Raw genomic sequence first — 8,057 nt, forward strand, 5'->3', positions numbered from 1 at the left:
TTAATATCAGTTAAAAAAAATATGCTAGTTTAGTCGGATTATTTCAGGTTCTTTCCTATGAATTTGTTTCAAGGATTTTCAGTCCAAAAAAGCTAAAGTGAAGCACATCAATGCTTTAAAATCAACTTTTATTTTTTTTAAACGATATTTTGATTCTAGAAAATTCTTGAAACAAATTGATTCATTTTGGAAACCAGTTGGGGAAAAAAACTCTTATCCCACAGTCAACTTTTGTTTTGATTTTAAAATATTACACTTGGTATTAAATGGATACATTATATGTTTAACCTGAATCCTATTTTTGCATGTTATGTGTCCAAGTAAGAAACATGGAAACTATATTTTGAACTGGTCTATTGAAAGAGACCATTGCAGAACAGACCCAACAGGTACATAATTCCTATGAGACATTTATGTCCACTAAAAGTGCTTGTTTTGCCAATGACAGGCTCACTAGAAGTGTCTGAAAAACTGGAAAAGACCCTTCCAAGGAATGAAATGTTTTTTCCTTTTTTTGCTGATCCATAAATTCGCAAGGTATAGACCTGCCAGAATTAGCCATCAGTAGTCCCTTGGCCAAGATGTTACACAAGGTTTCGGATCACTGATCTGATCACTCAAACCCCCTGCCGAGGCGATTCAGGACTCATTGGACCACATAACTTTTGTGGTGTAAACTCTAAAGCGTCCTTATGTCAAGGACGTGACAGGAAATTATGTCATCAATGCAGGACATGGTGTTTTTGGTGACAGCGCTCAATAACATGTCCATTTTATAACGAGTTGAATGAAATATTGCGCTACTGTTTATAGTTTTGCTCTATAGAAGGAGAAGTGTTAAATTCTGCTGACAGCGGTATCTGGCTATGGCTATCCGACTATGGAGCATGCTAGTGAGCAACTATGGTGTCTGTGGACGTGGTAACTCTGCCCGAGGTCCTTTGACCTTCTAGCGTAAGTGATGCAATGAAACCTGAACACAAGTGGTCAGTTGGAGGTGCATGATAGACACAGCAGCCCAGTCCCCACATGAAAAAGTGATATTTAGCGAGTCATTGCTGTGTTTCCAGCAGCTTTTTAGGCACAAAGTGTGAGTCTTTTGTTGTGACTTGTCTGCTGTTTAGGGACAAAAAGAAGTTGTTTTTTTACTGAGACAGTGCTGCTTTTCTTGCCGAAATGGTGGCTTGAAAAGCAGTTGTTCTTTTACCAAGACATTGCTTCTTTATCTGCTGGGATAGTTGCCAAAAAAGCAATTGTTTTTCACAGCGAATGCTGCTTCCCTGTCGGGATAGTGGCCTGAAAAGTAGTTGTTTTTTACGGAATGATAGCTAATTTCCTGCCAGGGTAGTGCCCAAAAAGCAGATGTTTTTGGGTTTTTCCTACCAGGATAGTGGCCCAAAGAGCTATTGTATTTTCCAAGGTAATGCTGGTTTTTCTGTAGGGATAGTGACCTGAAAAACTCTTGTATTTCACAATGACATCCTGCTTTTCCTGCCGCAATAGTTGCCAAAAAAGCAGTCATTTGTTTTACAGAAAACTGCTGCTTTTCCTGCCAAGATAGTGGCCTGAAAAGCGATTGTTTTTTACACTGATGTCCTTGCATTTCCTGATGGGCTAGTTGCCAAAAACAAGCAGTTGATTTTTACAGAGAATGGCTGCTTTTCTTGCCAGGATAGAGGCCAGAAAAGCAATTGTTCTTTAGTTGACATCCCTGTTTTTCCTGCCGCAATAGTTGCCAATAAAGTCGTTTTTTTTCTTCTTTTTTTTTTAAACAGGGAATTGCTACTTTTCAAGCCAAGATAGTTGCCTGGTGGTTTCTTTATGGTGACATCCTTGCTTTTTCTGCAAGAATAGTTGCCAAATAAAGTGAATGACTTTTTACCAAGAATTGATGTTTTTCCTGCCAGGAAAGTGGCCTGAAAGGTGGATGCTTTTATGCAAACATTGCATTTCCTGCTGGGATGTTGGAACAGTGGTGGGTTTTTTTTAGAGAGACATTGCTGCTTTACCTGCTCAAATAGAGGCTCAAAAAGCAATTGATTTTACAAAATCATTGCTACTTTCCTGATGGGATAATGGTCCAAAAAGTGGTTGTTTTTTTTTAGAGACATTGCTGCTTTTCCAGTGGGGATGGTTGCCCTTCCATTGTTTGCAGAAATATAAAATGCCAACCTTTTTTTCAGGCAATTTTGTTGGGCAAAGGTGTGAACTGTAACACATTTCAGCTGTCCCTCAGAGATCACCGAAACGCATGTTAACACCACCTGTAAACAGGCTCAACAAGACTTGATAATGTGATGATTTTGCAGCATATTCTCGAAATATATTCACATTTGGGGAAAAAATATCAATTCTGAGAGTGCGATTGCTAAAATGACAGATATCCTTTGTGGCCTTTGTGGGAGCATTGCTTTTGCTTGACGGAGTCATAACAGAGGACATAATTATCTGCAATAATTCTGAAAGATTGAGCAGTGAACTTCAGGTAACTTTTGTATTTTTAATGGATTTCCGCACGAAACTTCTTTGCCGCCGATTAAGATAAAAACGTGCAAAAACGGTCAGGCGTAATGGAAGGCCTCATTCAGCATGCTGCGGAGCAGGTTATCCGTTTCTACGAGAGCCATCAAGGCGTGATGTGATGCATCATCAGTCTGTGAGAGGCACAGGGAAATGCATTATAGCATGAGCATTTTAAATTGCTGCGACTCTATCAGCCAACATTTACCGTGACAGATATGGGCCGCCTCTGATTGCATTAGTCTTTATTGAATGATGAGGAGCTCCATTCTGTACATTCCTCCGACCACGTTTGCTCTTCCTCTGCCTCCTCTCACTTCCCCTCTCCCTTCCTCCCTCTCTGACAGGCTGACAGCAGGCACTGACCCCTGACTCTTTGCCTACTCAGCAGAGAGAAGGTCACTGTATATGTGTGTGTGTCTGGGGTGTGTATACATATTTTCTTTATATATGTGTGCCTGTGTGTCTCAACTGCCAGCAGAGAGAATATACAGCCAAAAATAAAAACTCATCTGTCAGCATCCAGCCTGTGTGTGTTTGTGCGCCTGTATTTTGTGCTTGCATTTATGTCAGTTTGTGCTACAGTGTTTGGAGCCGAGCTAGAGATGGCGAGGTTTACCTAGTTTGCGCTGTGAATGGTGACAAACAGCGCAGGGGGGTGGGGGAGTTGAGGAAGGGAGGAGTCCAAGTGCTTCATGTGGAGAAATCTCTATCTTTTAATAGTGATATGTATATAGATGCATGTCAAAGGCTCAGTTTGTCATTTAAAACACTACCTACAGCGGTGTTGGCATATGATTATTAGGGTATGATTTTATGAGTCAGACATGTCATTCATGCAGAGAGGGTGGTCTTTGTGGTAAGTAAAAATGTGTGTGTGTGTGTGTGTGTGTGAGTAAGTGTGTGTGAGTGTGTTTGACAGGCAACCACCCTTTTCTAAATGAGATTAAATGGGAGGTTTGTCTCTAATCGTGTTGTAATGAGTTTCTGTGTAGCTCATACATTTACTAATTCCACTTGCCAATAGTGCAAACAGCCACGTGCGCATGTGTGTATGTGTGGGTGTGTGTATGTGTGTGTGTGTGTGTGTGTGTATCAGTGTGTGTGATGTAGGAGAGGTCACCTCCCAGCAATCTTACTCTCATTTATAACAATAGCGCTGACCTGTCCTCATCGAAGGATTGCAATTTCTAAACACAAATAACATTAGCTCATGTGCACAAGCATGCACACATGGATGCCCACACGCGTGCACACAACCACGACAGCAAGTGCGCAGTCCATCTGCGTATGGATCTGTGTGTCATTAGGACTCTCAACAGGCATTAGCATTGATCATCTGAACAGCAGATGGAGAGTGACCGACAAGAAACAAACAAAGCTCGTCAGGTTACGTGTGTGTGTGTGGGGGGGGGGTGGGTGAAGAGGTTGAATAAAAGAAAGGTGTGTGTTGCTTTAATGTGTGTCCAAATAGAAAAAAAAACTCTCAAGATCCATAGTTCATTAGCCCTCACACCACTGATTTGTGTGTGTGCGCAGAGCTTCATGTGCGCATCAGAATGACCATAAATCTTGACCTACTGGTTGTCATGGCGATGCAGCCACCACTCAGCCCCGCGGCATCACATGCCCTACAGTAAGGGGGGCGAGGGTCAGAGCAGTTTTGTGTGGTAGAACAGGCTCTAAGAGCGGATAATGAACAGAGAAATCAGTAACAAGGAGCACATCATTGCCTGTCACCTTTGACCTTTGACCTGGTGGCCTTGAAAATGTCACGGTAACTGTGCAGCACTGGCGGAGAACATTACAGCGCTCTGATGCCTGGAGCTACAAGGACCTCACAGAGTGGAGGAAGGGATCAAATAAAGTGGATACACCTGCATACCACACATACTGTATAGTACACACACACCATGAGTAAACAACTATGGGATTTCATTCACTATATGGCCAAAAGTATGCAGACACTCAAACATTATACACATAAATACAGGCTGGAATAATAAAATTAACAATGGCTTAACTCCATTCAGATGCTCCAGTTTCGGGGTCCTGGTATTGTGCATGCTGACTCACTGTCACGCTATCATGTCTTACTAGGACACTTAAATTTCAGCCATCATAATTGTTATTAGTTTACGCGGTCTGCCAGAGTATAATAACATTGGACCGGATCTGTCCGGCTGCATTCTCACCTGATGCCATCCTGCAGCGATCCCATGCGCGCTAAAAGTGCCTTTTGGCGATGTCTACTTACGCCTAAAGCACTGACAGATTGTCATGATTATACAAGTTCGGTATGAGAACTGGCTCGGCTGGCCACCATTGTTTCACACACACGAGTTCGCATAAGATCGCCCACCAGCGGTAGCGTTTATTGGTCTGGTGCAAAGCAGTGCATTCTAATAGTTGTAGGTTTTCTACTTCTTTAGTAAAAGCTTCTTTTTTCTTATTTCTCTAATCATGTAATCCAAATTTCAAAAGTATTTGCTTCTCTCTACTGCATAGACATAGTTTTAGGAAAAACACATCTTTCCAGAGGTGAAATGCTTCCTTAAAAGCTGAGTCTGGAGCAGTGCAAACAGACCACGGGCAGTTAAAACAGGTGTGTCTCATCAAATGTTCCAAGACCATGGCAATTAGTTCAAGAGGAACCACTACCACGCAAAGCACAGAGCATCTTTTTCAGCAAACCCACTCAAATCCAAACACACATGCTCTAAATATTAAGAAGGCCATGTCCCCTACATTCCCCTAAAATCTATGCCTGTATTAGCTTATTCGACTGCCAAAGCAACCCCAAAAATAAAAACATATCAGTAAAAACACACTTCAATAGAGACAGCAGGAAAGACAGCAAAACATGTCAGAAAAAGTCAGAAAAAGCTGCTCAAAATTCCCGTGAAGGGTTATTAAAGTGCCTAGTATCCATTTGTGGGCTTGTGAAAATCCAAACACTGCCAAACAATTGCTCAACAAAGCATTAATATCCTCCAGTGAGGGAATTTGTTGTGCAATTGACCACCTGCCTCCAATACAACTTCCAAGATGTCTTTGTAATTCTAGTAAGGGCCTTCCCCAAACTTCTGTCACAAAGTTGGACACACTCAACTGTCATCATAGCATTAATGAAATACAACCCCAGACCAGAAAATCCAAACACTGCCAAACAATTGCTCAACAAAGCATTAATATCCTCCCGTGAAGGGATACAGTATGTATTGCATTTGACGACTTTTTACCCTTTAACCGTAATACGAGATCATTTTTTCCTGGCCAGTTGCGATTGTTTCACACCTACAACTTCACAAAAAGTCACTCACCAACAGAAGCATTCACTGATCTGGTGTGGTGTAGTGCATTCTGGTAGTTGTGGGTCTCCTGTCTCAAGTTGCCTCTAGTCATATAGCACTGATTTCATAAGTATTTGTGTCTCTACTCTGCTGCAGAGACAGCCTGGTTTTATGAAAAGACCATCCTTCCAGAAGTGAAATACTCGTTTCAGAGCAGGATCTGGAACAGTGAAAACAGATTTCCACAGAGAGACCAAAAAAAGACAGCAAAAAAATGTCAGAAAAGTTAAGAAAAATTAAAAAAAAACTTTCCCAAAATCCTTGTGCAAGGTTGTTTCAGTGCCCAGTATCCATTTGCGGACTTGCGGAAATCCAAACACTGCCAAACAATTGCTCAACAAAGCATTAACATCCTCCTGTGAAGGAATTTGTTGTGCAATTGACCACACACTTACAATACAACTTCCCAGATGTCTCTGTATTTCCAGTAAGGGCCTTCCCCAAACTGCTGCCACAAAGTTGGACAGACTCAATTGACATCATAGCATTAAGATCCCCCTTAATGAAATACAACCCCAGACCAGAAGCACACAAAATACAGTTTGCATTGATTTTACACATCAAGAGTCCCATTTGTGTGTCTGTGCATGCAGGAGCTTAAAGGTGCAAGTACTTAGGCCATGGCGGTAGTGGTGGCAGGGAGGGGGTAGCATGAATTAGGAAGTGTGAGCAGGGAGAGGAGGGTTACTATGACAACGGGGGAGAATGTTCCAGGTGACAGTGAGATCGTTGAGATGCTAATTGTCCATTTTCAATCCTCCATAAAGTTTAACAGCCACTCTGCCTCCACATGTTATTCTAACTCAGTCACACAGTATACCTCTGGGATGTACAGCTATTCCTCTGTCTCTCCATCCCTCCCTCTCTCTTTTTTTTCCTCTCGTTTATAATGACACCCCATCCTCCCTTCACATCTCCTCCTCCTTCCTCCTGGCAGAGAGGGAGACTGTGTAAATATCATAGGCGATGTGGAGCATATGTGCGCATCTCTCACGAGGCCAACCAACACCTGATCATCTCTTTCCATCCATCTCTCTTGTTTCATCCCCCTCGTCCTTGCTCTCCTTCTTTACCCCCGTCTCCTCATTTCCTCCTGTCCAAATTCATCTCCCTCCGACTTCTCTCTCCATTTCTACCCCTCCCGCCCATTCCCCACTGTTTATCTCTACCGCCGCTCCCTCCCAATGCAGTGCGTTTAACCACTTTGTTCCCCTTTAAGATAAAGATAATTAAATCAGCAGCTAAATGAGAGAAAGTGTGCTGCTGGCGTCACCATGCTCGGGCTTTGATGTTCTATTTCAGCGCGATAGTATCAACATCAACTCATCAGTCCCCCAAAACTACTGTTGCACACATGCACAATCCATGCATTCACGTCCCACCTCCCTCCCCCTCACCCTCCTCTTACAGTACACACACAAAGACAGATTCGACACGCTAAGCTCTACTGTCTTATTTCCTGTCATCCAACCACAGCATTCTTTACTGTTGATCTCACCCACTTCTCTCCCTTCTTCCCTTCCCTCTCCAGACCTCTTTCTTTTCTAATCTTATGCCGCTCTCCCTCTCTCTCCCCCGCCTCCTTCCTCCCGATCAGCAGGTTGCTAGGCAACTGCGCTCCATTGATCTAGAGGAGCACGATGACAAGCTCCCATAACTGTCATGAAAACACACACACACACACACACACACATACAGGCAGGCACACACATGAACATAGTTATTGGAGATGTCTAGTAGCACCTTCAGAAAGAAGGCGCTTATCTGATAAGGACAAGGAACGGGAGGAGAGAAGGAGGAGGGACAGAGTGATACAAATGACAGGAGAAGAGGAGGAGGAGGAGAGAATGGCTCTTTATGTTGCTTGCCCTCCCTCTCCAGTCTCCATTCCCCTTTTCTTCTTGTAGCTTTTCCCATGTAACCCTTGCCATCCCTGGAAAACAATTACCTTCCCTGGTGGCCTGGCTAAATTTCCAAACTGACCTATCACACAGTCACGGCCACCTCATCAGCGCAAGCTGCAAACTGGCTTCCTTTCATTTGTGTCTCCACTCTACAACGCACGCTGTCATGATAAAATGAAACAAAAGAGGAGCTGCATGGTGTGTGAAAGAAAGCGATTCTTTCAACAGGTCCAAGGCGGTGTTGTAAAATGGATGCTTTTACATTTAGATATGATGAAAA

The 8,057-nt window shown here is 42.9% G+C and overlaps 1 protein-coding gene across 1 annotated transcript in view; it reads right to left on the reverse strand.

Moving 5' to 3' along the window:
- nrxn1a (neurexin 1a) overlaps positions 1-6,143 on the reverse strand; it is a 91,808-nt gene extending 85,665 nt beyond the window's left edge. The window contains exon 1 of the mRNA XM_088070485.1: positions 5,844-6,143. The gene's annotated coding sequence lies outside the window, so the exon portion shown is untranslated. The remainder of the gene's footprint in view (positions 1-5,843) is intronic.
- Between the last annotated feature and the right edge of the window lie 1,914 nt (positions 6,144-8,057).

The sequence above is a fragment of the Plectropomus leopardus genome, chromosome 19 (genome assembly GCF_026936395.1).
Source record: "Plectropomus leopardus strain MGB_pleo_1.0 chromosome 19, ASM2693639v1, whole genome shotgun sequence".
Classification (NCBI taxonomy): domain Eukaryota; kingdom Metazoa; phylum Chordata; class Actinopteri; order Perciformes; family Serranidae; genus Plectropomus; species Plectropomus leopardus.